The following is a 12,654-nucleotide window of genomic DNA, read 5'->3' as shown; positions in this document are numbered from 1 at the left end:
AAAGGTTCAGGTTTTTTTCAAGGACACACACACACACACACACACACACACACACTTAATCAGGACTGAAACGCGTATTCCCACTCTTTCCTCACCCCTGCTATTCTCTCTCTCTCTCTCTCTCTCTCTCTCTCTCTCTCTCTCTCTCTGTAAAGTACGTAACAATAGAGAGCGGAGAATGAGTTTTAAATGCTCGACGAAGTTTTAGAAATGTGCCGTAAGGTTGTGACGGAAACTGAAGTGCTAAAAGGTGCCGCCTCGCTAGCTACTGCGTACTACTTGCTGCTATACTGTTATCATCATTATTGAGCACCGTGAATGGGGTATACCCGGAAGAGTACAAATATCAGTAGTTATACAAAGTCTCTTACTCTGCCACATCCAAGACAGAGATAATAAAAAGGATAAAGATTGGGGAGCAGCGACGTAGCGATCTTTTTTTTCTTTCTGTATCCTCTTATTGTGGCCCTTGAGCTTTCTGTCTTCTGTGTTGAAAAAAAAAGAAAGAAAAAAAAAAAACTGAAAAAGTCTACCTCATCGATTTCCATTTTTTTTTTTTTAGCAAACTCTTTATCATTGTTAGCTGCCATTTATTATTTTATTTTTTTTACTTGACGCTTTTCTTCGTCTTATTTTTTGGCTGCAGAGGGGGAGGGGGGGGGGAGACCGATATAATCCAAATTCTTCCTATTACTCTGTCGTACCTCCCCCCTCCCTCCCTCCCTCCCTCTTCTTGCCTCCCTGCCCCCGTCCTTCCCTTCCAGCTCAAGGTCGGACCGGAACCAAGGACTACACATTGAAAAAAAAATTGTGGCAGGAAAACGTGTAGGTAGAACTGACCATGACTGATGACGGACAAGATAAGTAAACAAATAAATAAGATGAGCAAATAAGATAAACAAATAAACAAATAAAAGATATAGAGATAGAACTTATTTTTATTTATGCGGATTTTTTATTAATTTATCTACTTTTGCCCTTGAGTTGCAATTGCAAAAAGAAAAAAAAGATGGAAAGATAAACATAATGATAGATAGCCATGCAGATAAATAGATAAAGAGTCAGACAAATACATGTTCGATCGTTAGATGATTTGATAGTTAGTTAGTTAATAGGTAGTCCAATAGTACCCTGGTATAGTACCCTTAGTTAGATAAGTAGTTAGATAGGTAGTTTAATAGTTAGACAGTTTGAATTAGTTAGTTAGTTCGTTAATTTTACTGTTTTCTGTATTTGTTTATTTGTTTATTTATTTGGATTATTTTTTTGTTTTTGTTTTATTTTATTTTGGTGTTTTTCTTTTTCTTTTTGTTTCTTTTTCCTTTTCTTTTCTTTATCTTTTTCTTTGTTTTCTTGCTGTTGTTTTTCTTTTTTGATGTTCTTTTATTTCATATCATCCTCTTGTTGATGTTCATTGGTCTGGGTGAGCCGCTTTCCTCCCAGAAGAGACCCACCCATAATTTTGGTGATGTTAGTTAGGGGCCGAAAGGTGGATGATGTTTCTTATATTTTTCTTCTCTTGATGTGTTTTTCTTCTTGTTTTTCTTTTCCGATGTTTTTTTCTGTTCTTTTTCTTCTTATTTCTTTTCTTCGTGTTTTTTTATGTTTTTTTTTTCATATCATCCTCTTGTTGATGTTCTTCGTTGGTCTGGGTGAGCCGCTTTCCTCCCAGAAGAGACCCACCCATAATTTTGGTGATGTTAGTTTGGGGCCGAATGGTGGATGATGTTTCTTTGTATGTTACTTTTCTTGATGTTGTTCTGTTATTGTTGTTACTTTTCTTTTGCGATGTTTTTTTGCTCTTTTTTCCCTTATTTTTTGGTGTTCTTTTCTATATCATCCCTCTTTGATGTTCTTTGGTCTGGGTGAGCCTCTTTCTCCCCAGAAAAGACTCACCCATAATTTTGGTGATGTTAGTTTGGGGCCGAATGGTGGATGATGTTTCTTCGTATGTTATTTTTCTTGACGCTGTTCTGTTATTGTTGTTACTTTTCTTTTGCGAAGTTTTTTTCTCTTTTTCCCATTTTTTTGGTGTTCCTTTCTATATCATCCCTTTTTGATGTTCTTTGGTCTGGATGAGCCTCTTTCTCCCCAGAAAAGACTCACCCATAATTTTGGAGATGTTAGGGCCTGAAGGTGGATGATCTGTGTTTTTTATTTTATTTTCTTGATGTTTTATTACTATATTTTCCTTTTTCTGGTGTTCCTTTTTATGTTCCTTTTCTTTGGTGTTCCCATCACGTGGATTGTCTACGACATCTAACGAGCACCACAAGCCCCGGTTTATTGTTCGGAGTTTGCTCTCCTAGGCAGACTGCCTACCACGGCTGACGAGCTCCACCTGCCCGGGTTTATTGTTCGGAGTTTGCTCTCCTAGGCAGACTGCCTACCACGGCTGACGAGCTCCACCTGCCCGGGTTTATTGTTCGGAGTTTGCTCTCCTAGGTGTATTACCTATGACGGCTCACGAGCTCCACCTGCCCGGGTTTATTGTTCGGAGTTTGCTCTCCTAGGTGTATTACCTATGACGGCTCACGAGCCCAACCTGCCCGGGTTTATTGTTCAGGTTGCTCTCCCAGGTGAATTGCCTACCACGGCTAACGAACCTCCACCTGCCCGGGTTTATTGTTCGGAGTTTGCTCTCCTAGGTGAATTGCTTACCACGCTAACGACCTCCACCTGCCCGGGTTTGTAATCGGAGTTTGCTCTCCTAGGTGAACTGCTCACGCTAACGACCGCCACCTGCCCGGTTGTAATTTGCTTGCTCTGTGTGTATTACCTGACTGACTCTCGAGAGCCAGCTCTGCAGGTTTATTGTTCGGAGTTTGCTCTCCTAGGTGAATTGCCTACCACGACTAACGAACCTCACCTGCCCGGGTTTGTTGTTCGGAGTTTGCTCTCCTAGGTGAATTGCCTACCACGGCTAACGAACCTCACCTGCCCGGGTTTGTTGTTCGGAGTTTGCTCTCCTAGGCAGATTGCCTACCACGGCTAACGAGCCCCACCTGCCCGGCGTTGTAGCCGAAAGATCTCCGGCACCTCCGTCGGGGTCCCGATGGACGCCGAGGCGCCCTGCCGGGAGCCCTCCAGTCCTGCCATGCTCGCCTGGGAGACCTTGGGCTCGCTGGCGCTCCACCGCCCCGCCGATTCGAATAGGGCGGATGCAAGAACTCGCTTCTTAAAACTACCAGACTGGATTATAAAATTAATCATAAATGCCGTGAAGGCGCTGGTCACCGCGTTTATCGGTTCTTGGATGAAGGACCGATGGGCCTCGGGGACGCGCACAAGCATCATAAGGAATCCTCGCCGCGGCTTCCGGCGCAGCATCCTTTTCCCTTTTCTTTCTTACTTCCAGTTTTTCTTTTTAATTATATTTCCTTCTCTGATTGACTGATTGATTGATTTTACATAGTAAGAATTGGTTCACCAAATAACGTCTTTCAGGTACATTGCATTCACACACCTGCTGAGGGAGAACACCAGTGAGCGTGTTGACTCACGAGGACGGCCCACTAAAGTTTCCTAACATTTGTATTGGGCTGCCACTTCTCTTTAGTCGTCTGTTCCTCTATTTTTCTCTTCTTTATTTCATTCTATTTCTCCCTTTCTTTCATCCTTGCTCTCTATACATATATTTCTTTCAAACTTCTTCATCAGCCCCCTTTCCTTTCCATTCTCCCTCCCCTTCATCTCCCTCCATCCCTTTCATCCCCCTCGCCTCCCGCCCTTTGCTCTTTTTCTGTTATCATCACGACAGCTGTTTAATTTCTCTGCGGGGACTTTTTTTTATGTTCGTGGATGTGACTTGCTTCCCGGGGCGTCCATGTTGTTGAACAGCACCCAAGAATATTCTTGGCAAAGTGCTTCAAATTTTTTAAGCTTTTTGCATCACGCCAGTACCTCAGTGGATTGAGGCAAAACACCTTCTTCTAGGTACGTATCAAGTTCTGCCTTCACCACTGTAGTGTCATTTGTTGATGCACTTGCCATCATTTGCCCAGCTGGAGGCATGTAGGCAAAAAGACGAGGTCGTGTTGCACTCATGCCAGCCGAAAAGACGAAAGGCTCACTCTCTTGAAATGTTTTCTTCTTCAAGGTCGACTGAGTTGACTCGGAAATAATTAGGTCCACAATCTTGGAAACGTTTTCCTTTTGCATTTTCTTACATGGCATCCATGACAGCTGCGGCAATGACATCAGTCCGCTCAAGAAATGGATGCAACCTCTTTTTGATAGGTGGCTGTAGTGCATATGCCAAGTTAAAGCAGTAGATCGGTTTACTGTCTCTCTCGTCGTCTTCACTCACAGATATCTCATCCCCTATGCCTCCCATTTCCGTGACGTCACACATTTTTGCGGGCGGATCCTCCCTCCGAGCCACCCATCCCTCATTAACTCCCTAAATCCTCTCCTACTCCTCCTCCATGTGACCTGAGGTTAATTTCCTCCTTACTCCCCACCCTTCATTTTTTTCCTCTTCCGCCTTCAACCTTAATGTTCTCCTTACTCCGCTTTCCCCGTGATCTGACGTTAATCCTTTCCTCCTTCGCCTTCAACCTTCATCTGTTTCCTCCTCCGCCTTAACGCGGCTTAACATTATTTCTTTTTCTATTTCCTTAACAGTATTTATCCTCTTCAAATGGTTTTGACTCGAAATATAAATACATATACAGAATACTTTTTTTCTGGGTGCCAAAATACAAATACAAAATACTTTTTTCTCTGGATGTCAAAATACAAATACAAATACAAATACATTAAAATTGTATTTAAATACAATTCAAATACAAATACAATTGTATTTGATCCACCCCTGGTAGGAACAGGGCTTGGCGGGTTTATTAATCCTGTTTATCTTGTGCCTCGGAACCGTTTTCTCTACGGCACAAGTATACAGAAAAGGAGACGGAGACATATGAATAGGCAGATATGTAAACTAACTCGTTGATTGTGTTCGTTTGTTTGCTTGTGTGTGTGTGTGTGTGTGTGTGTGTGTGTGTGTGTGTGTGTGTGTGTGTGTGTGTGTGTGTGTGTGTGTGTGTGTGTGCGCCCCCCCCCCCCCTCCCCGGAACAGCCCCGAGGCACCGTGGCACATACACACAAATTGAGTGGGGCGTCAATATCTGCCTCCCGCGGCACCCGAGGCGTCACTCACGGCGCCCGCCACCGCCCCCTCAGGTACACGCCCCGCCCCCCCCCACCTCTCCGCCCCCCCACACTCACCTGGCACTACACCCCGCCCCCTTCTTACCAACCCTCCGAAGTTCGGACCTTCCACACACCCCTACACCCTCTACGCCCCTATGCACCCTGCCACCTCTCACCCCCTCCCATTCATTTCGCCCCCCATACCTCTCCCTGCCTCTTTATCCCAGCACCCCCTACAGATACACGCACTGCCCCCCCTCCCCACACCCACCAGACCCTAGATCCCGTCCCCTCCATCCCTCTCATATCCCTTCAACCTCTTCTCCTATCACTTTTTAATCCTTCCGTCCAGTCATAACCAGTCTTATCATCATCAAGTATGTTAAGAAAAAAGGCTGAACAGATAAAGAGAAAAATATATTTGCTTCATTTAGGTGCAAGGAGAAGACAACAAGCTTTTTTTTTTTACGGTTTGAAGGTTAGAAAAAATAAGCTTCATTATATATTTAACATCAGTTTCTTCATTGCCTGTTTTTGAGTTAATAAGAAAAAGATATTAAACTGGAAAACTAAGCGTCTGAAGGTGAGCAAATCTTAACAATCTCTTTGGCTAACTGGTGTATAAAGAAAGCAAGAAAAGGAGATTGCTCAATAATTAAACTTTCATGTATTTGCCACCTGGTTGCAGGATAAAAAAAAATGGAAGGAATAAAGAAAAATAAGGAAGCAATTATCATGACGGTTTTGACTAAGGATTTAACATTCCCTTTAGACAAATAATTCTGCGTTTTTATGATTGTTTCCATTACTTCGCTAAGCTTTTCTTGTTACTTCATCTCTTTATTGAATCTTTGGTCTGCCTCATAAAAATAAAAATAAATAAATAAATAAATAAATAACAAAGCACACACACACGCACGAACATTCCCTCGTTTATTCGCTGTACACAAAGCATGACACATTTTTACCATAGTCCCTTGCTTGTCTTGTCCCCCCCCCCCGGAACCCCCCTCCCTTCCACACTCAGCCTTCCACCACCACATCCCTTCCACTATCATCCCCTCCACCCTCACCGCCATCCCATCTAAAAAAAAAAAAAAACGAAAAAGATAAAAAAAAAGCTAACACATTTTCAACCGGGAAGCTTTGACAAGTGAGTCTTTTTTTATATTTTTGGGTGGACGCAAATAAAACTATTCCGGCCGGTGTGACAGGTGTATTAAAGGTATGCGCTGGATGAGTGAGCCTGGCGTGGTGGTGGTGGTGGTGGCGGTGGTGGTGGTGGTGGTGGAGGTGGTGGTGGTGGAGGTGGTGGCACTGTGTCATGTAGTGTGTTTGTGTGGTGCTATCTCCACCATATACGCGCAGAACTGGCTCCCTCTAGCTGGCAGGACAGACACGAAACCACTTGGAATATGTATCTTTAAGTATGTATTCTGTAACACTGCACTGGTGGTCACTATGCATCTATCTATCGATTTATATATCTATCTGCCTGCCGATCAATCACTCAATATATGTCTATCTATCTATCAACCACTCAGTCAATCTATCACTCAGTCAATCAATCTATCTATCTATCTACTTTTGTACCAATTTACCTGTATATATAAGTCTACTTATTTATATTTATTTATCATCTCATGACCTGTTGGTGTAGCCTGGTCCAGAGGGTTAGCAGCACGAGAGGAAGTATAAGCATAACGCTGTGACACGCCCCGCTGTATGTCTGTATGTCTGGTTTAGAGGGCAAGCACAGAGAGGGAGAGCATGCATGGTACTATGGAGGCATGGGTGTGCATATACAGACTAAGGGAGACGGAAAGGAACGACACACTCTCACAAACGCCTCTATACCACCTGTTAACGTAACGGGCCTCGGTGGAGGACGTGAGAGGATGGGTAGACGAGCTCCATATCACAACGCTTCCCCCGTGCAGAAGGAAGGTCATGAGGACGGGATGGAATGCGTTCGATATGCACTTTTTTCTACCTGTTAACGAAGCCTGGCTCAGCGGAAGGGAGAGACGGGACTATAACACTCTACATATGACTCACTGTAACTACTGTACACATGCGAAGAAGAATTTAGCGCAGGGGTGAAATATTCTAACCAATCTCTCATTTGCTTGCTTAAGAGGAGGGTAGAGATGAGAGTTATGCGCCTTTTTTACGAAACACTCACTACATTATTATCCGCGTATATAAACAATGGGGGCTGGTGATAGAGGAAGAGGAAAGAAAAACTATCGTATCTATCAAAACTCTACGCAGCCTCACAGTCGGAAAAGAGGACACGGGAAGCATATGGCCAACCAAGTACGTAATGCTTCGAGGGCTACACAAAAAGAGGAAGGGAAACATAGCCACTTGATTATACGTTACCAGATGAATAATATTGTTCTGATGTGATTAAGAGAGTTAGCAGGCGAATGAAGAATAGGAAATAGTAGTAGTAGTAGTAGTAGTAGTAGTAGTAGTAGTAGTAGTAGTAGTAGTAGAAGTAGTATATAAGTAAAATATATACTCTGAACTAAACTGTATATATCTTCTAGGAAATGCACGAGGAGAGGGAATACTTAGGGATATTTTACAATTCATTCTATTAATCTCTCTCTCTCTCTCTCTCTCTCTCTCTCTCTCTCTCACACTCCTCCACAAAACTCCTTCCATGCATGTTCTCTTCTCATCCTAGCGTCCTTACCCTCTCTCTCTCTCTCTCTCTCTCTCTCTCTCTCTCTCTCTCTCTCTTGCAGCGTGGTAATTAATGGACGGCTCCCAATCCTTCATGTAATTTTATGTTATTGGGAAGGAGGTTACGATTGGTCACGCCGCGCTATATGGAGGAGGAGGAAGAGTAAGAGGAGGAGGAGGAGGAGGAGGAGGAGGAGGAGAGGGAGGAGGAATACAATAAATTTGAATGGAAATGAGAGAGAGAGAGAGAATGGAGAGAGAGAGAGAGAGAGAGAGAGAGAGAGAGAGAGAGAGAGAGAGAGAGAGAGAGAGAGAGAGAGAGAGAGAGAGAGAGAGAGAGAGAGAGAGAGAGAGAGAGAGAGAGAGAGAGAGAGAGAGAGAGAGAGAGCAGCGGGCTAATCGCAGATAATTGGTAAAATACTCTTTAAGTGTCTCTCTTTTCCGGAGGTGATATCTTCTCTCTCTCTCTCTCTTTTGCACGCGGTGTCTCGGCATGCATGTATGGAGACGCTTGTAGTGATAGTGGTGGTGGTGGTGGTGGTGGTGATGGTGGTGGTTGAATTTTTGTTGTTGTTGTTGTTGCTGCTGCTGTTGTTTTTGTTGTTGTTATAAGTGGTGGTGCTGGTGTTGGCGCTTGTTGGTGTTCATGTTGACTTTTTTTTTAACTTTCACTTGTGGCGCTGATAGGCTTTATTGATGGGGCCTGGTGGTCGGCCCCAACCTGTTATGACGCAGGCAAAGTTTTACAATGGCGCCATCTTGCTTGACTCATGCTGCACCCCGGAACTCATCTCTGTTCTTCTTATTAGAGAGAATCTAGGGTCCAGGTTGAAAGGTGGTCTTCAGGACAGCATGCGGGTAGTCTTAAGGGGCTATTACACTGGGCAAATTTTCCGTGGACCTTCAGTCAAACCACGATTTCCGCTGGCGTGGTTCTCATATTTGCGTGGTTTTCTGACGTGTCCACGATCTTCCAAAGCTACGGTAGATTTCACCGAAGGACGACGGTATTACTCACCATCATCATCAGCAGCAATAACAAGAAACAAATGAGAACCACGCTAGCTGAAATCGTGGTTTGACTGAAGATCCACGGAAAATATGCCCAGTGTAATAGCCCCTTTAGGCCACTTGGCGATGACTGAAAAATTGCCAGGTTGTTTGTAGCGGCGAGCTGGAATTGAACCTGATTCCTCCTGGAAGCCGCGCCCCATAATGTGGTGGTGGCGGTGGTGGTGATGGTTGTGGTGATGGTAATGTTTTTGGTTGTTTTTGTTGTTACTGCTGATGGCTTTGGTGGAGGAGGTGATGGTGGTGCATGTATATGTGGTAATAATTGTTGTTGTTGTTGTTGTTACTGTTGTTTTCTGTGGCAGTGGTGGCGGTGGTGGTGGTGATGACGTGAACGACAATTATCATACATGGATCCGCCACAACACTCCCGCACGTCACTGTACTTATCGTAACCACAAGGCATATTTTGAGGAAGTAGTAATGTACTTTATCACTTTACGGTTTCTTCGATTAGTCGCAGTAATTTACGAGGCGCTGTCCATTAGCTTTATTTCTTTATTATATTCGTTTAACCTCTTTTTGTACATCATTCACTACATATATAATGCAAACGCTTGTTTTCTTGAGTATATAACATTATTTATGAGGTTTACTCGGCGTTTTACATTTTATTGAATCGTATATTTTATGGACAGGTGAATTTGTTACATTTTGCACTTTTCTTGTCTGCTCAGTACATATTTGATAAGATTAGTTTTCCTATTATTATATTAGTTTAGGGAATTTTATAGATCTGTTTTCTTTCTGCCGTTGAGAAGATTGCACAATACGTAAGAAAACCTTTATACTTCGTCTTTTCTATGACCACCAATACGTTGCGGAGGAGTTATAAGCATACATAAAAGAATATCCCATGCAGGCTCCAGGACGCAGCAACACACCCGTTTCCGCTGTTAAGGAGAAACTCTTTTATGATATGCATGATAACATTCTTAGTTCTTCCGTTGGCAATTTCTACTCTCTACACGACACAGTAATTTCATAATGCACACACTCACATGCACATCACTGTACCCACTATTGAAACATCATTATCAATTATTCACTATACGAGACATGAACGACCACCACTTAGCTCAGCCACTAATACGTTACCCGCGGAGCACTAAATGTTTACAAATACATAACCTCGTAACACATTCGCATGCCATGAATATTAGGTAGAAGATGAGCCACACCCTACGCGCTGCCGTCTCCTCTATAATACAACATAAAAAGTAGATGCTCAAATTATATTATGCACCAGTGTTCATTTTGTCTTCATTATATATAATTATCGGCTCCTGTTTGCAGCCACGAGAACACACACTATGGGGCGGATTCTTAGACATTTCGGCGTCCAAGCGTACCTATTTGCCAAGGCTTTCGTAGGAGTCGTGGGCATTTCCATAGGTAGTTAAAGTTTTTTATTGTAGTCTGACGGAGCTTCTGCACCATGAACGTAAAAAAAAAAAAAAACATTAACCTGGTAGCTGCAGGGATCATGTTTCTTAAAGGTCCCTCTAAGCGAGAAAAATGAGAAAAAAACATCACTCACGCAAACCATTTCATAATATATATCAACGCATTTGTGATCAGTTTATGCATCATCTATTTTTTGGGGTTTATATCATGGCAAAAATGTGGCCCGTCGCTGGTACACGGTAAAGCCACAAATTTGGCCCGTCGCTGCTACCGGGTTAAAAGCAGATTAATCTCTTTCTCGGACTTTGAAATTAGTTAATGAGAGAGAGCGTCAGAAAATACCAACCGCAAGAACAAAAGCTGGAGTTCCATAGCTGAAGGCGTTACAATCGGTGGGTTCGAACGCGTGAACATTATAGACAGTTTACCGTCGTCCAGCAGCACAACACAAAACAAAAGGAAAATAAAAAAAGGTACAGAGACGCGAAAACGAAGATAGATCAGTCTCTTTGGCGGACGACAGTAAAAATAACGAGGAGGAGGAGGAGGAGGAGGAGGAGGAGGAGGAAAGGAGAGGGGCGGAGAGTTTATAGAGTGAAGGCGTTAGGGGCGGAGCAGGGCGGATAAAGGAAGGTAAGTGGAAATAAGGGCGAGAGAAGACGTGTGTGTGAGAGAGAGAGAGAGAGAGAGAGAGAGAGAGAGAGAGAGAGAGAGAGCATGTAAAAAAAAAGACGAGAGCAAAGAAGGCGAAGAGGAACGACGGAATAACTAAAGAAACAGGAAGGAAGGAAGAAGAAAATAAAGGATAAAAAGAAACAAACAAGTAGAAAGTCAAGGCAACAGAAGAAAAAAAAATACATAAACAGGAAGGGAGGAAAGAAGAGGAGGAAGGGAGAAAAAGAAGAGGAGGAAGAGAGGAAAGGAAGAGAGGCCGGGGAAAGAAGAAGTTGGCAGCCGCAGAAGTAGAAGGAGGAGGAAGAGGGAGGGAGAGAGACGAGAGAGCGCAAGAGACTGGTAAGAGAGAAGGGAGGAAGGGAGGGAGAGGGAGAGGGTGAGCGAGGGAGAGAGTGAGCGAAGAGAGCGGGAAGGTGAGCGAAAACGTTGGATGGCCGGGGCGTGAGGGACGTAAGACCAAGTTGACGTCGGCTAACAAGCCCACCAGTGTAGCGGGCGCCGGGGTGGTCCAGGGGGCAGTAAATCATTACGACGAGGCGGCCCGGGGGGGAGGGGGACGGGGGAAAGGAGTGGGGCGGGGGAGTGTGTGGGAAGGGTGGGAAGGGAAGGAAGGAGGGAGAGGAGACGTGGGTAGGGAAGGGAGAGTAGGAAGGGAGGTAGGGAAAGGAGAGTGGAGGAAGGGTGGGAAGGGAAAGGAAGGAGACAGTGAAGGGAAGGAAGGAAGGGTGGGAGGGTGGGACGGGAAGGAAGAGAGGATGTAGGTAGGGAAAGAACGGTAAGGAGGGAAGGTGGGAAGGAAGTGAATGTAGGGTGAGGAAGAGAAGGGAATTAAGGAAAGGAAATGTAGGTAGAGGAAGGAAGGAAGGAAGGAAGGAAGGAAGGAGAAAGGGATATTATAGAGCAGTAAAGGATGGAGAAACGGAAGGAAGACAGGAGATAATGAAAAAGGAGAGAAAAGGAGATAAGAAAGAGAAGTGAGAAAACAGGAAAAAGGGAAAAAGATATAAAAGAGAATTAGAGAAGGAATAAAGAGGAACAGGAAAGAAAATGAGAAGAAAAAACGAAGTCGAGAGAATCAGAGAATGGGGTGTAAGGAGAGGGAAGGGGGGGAGACCGAAAGGGAGAAAGAGAGAGAGTGAGAGAAAAAGAGAGAGGGAGGAATGGTAGTACGAAAATATAAAGAGGGGGAGAAGAGACCATTAAGGGAGTGGAGGAGGAAGGAGTGACGGTATGTGGTGTGGTGGTGTTGATGGTGGTGGTGATGGTGGTGATGGCGTTTGAAGTTTAAAGGGGGGAGGGGGGGAGAGAGAGAGAGAGAGAGAGAGAGAGAGAGAGAGAGAGAGATTAAAAAATATAATAAAAGAAGAAGGAAAAGCGTGCGAAGGTGAGTAATCAAGAAGGAAGAATAGGAGTAAATAAATAAAAAAAAGTTAAAGAAAATGATAAAAAGGGAGAATAAAGAAGGAAAAAGTAGCAGAAGATAAGCAAAAAAGAAAAAAAAGAAAGAGGAAAAAGAAGAAAAGAGGAAAAATGAAGAACAACGAAAAAAAGGAGGAGGAAGAGGAGGAGGAAGAGAATTAAGAGGAGAAGGTTGTTATTGCTATTGATGTTGTGGTGGAGGTGATGGTGATAGGGGTGGTGGCGGTGGTGGTAGTG

At 43.9% G+C, this 12,654-nt stretch overlaps 1 long non-coding RNA gene across 1 annotated transcript; it reads right to left on the bottom strand.

Moving 5' to 3' along the window:
* Positions 1-1,236: 1,236 nt before the first annotated feature.
* LOC127006140 (uncharacterized) lies at positions 1,237-3,212 on the bottom strand. Its single transcript, XR_007759098.1, has 3 exons — positions 2,870-3,212; positions 2,523-2,545; positions 1,237-2,454 (listed from the first exon to the last, which is right to left on the bottom strand). It is a non-coding gene; the product is annotated as an uncharacterized LOC127006140 (long non-coding RNA).
* Between the last annotated feature and the right edge of the window lie 9,442 nt (positions 3,213-12,654).

Source organism: Eriocheir sinensis, chromosome 32 (assembly GCF_024679095.1).
Source record: "Eriocheir sinensis breed Jianghai 21 chromosome 32, ASM2467909v1, whole genome shotgun sequence".
Taxonomy (NCBI): domain Eukaryota; kingdom Metazoa; phylum Arthropoda; class Malacostraca; order Decapoda; family Varunidae; genus Eriocheir; species Eriocheir sinensis.
This window is presented reverse-complemented; position numbering and strand designations above follow the sequence as displayed.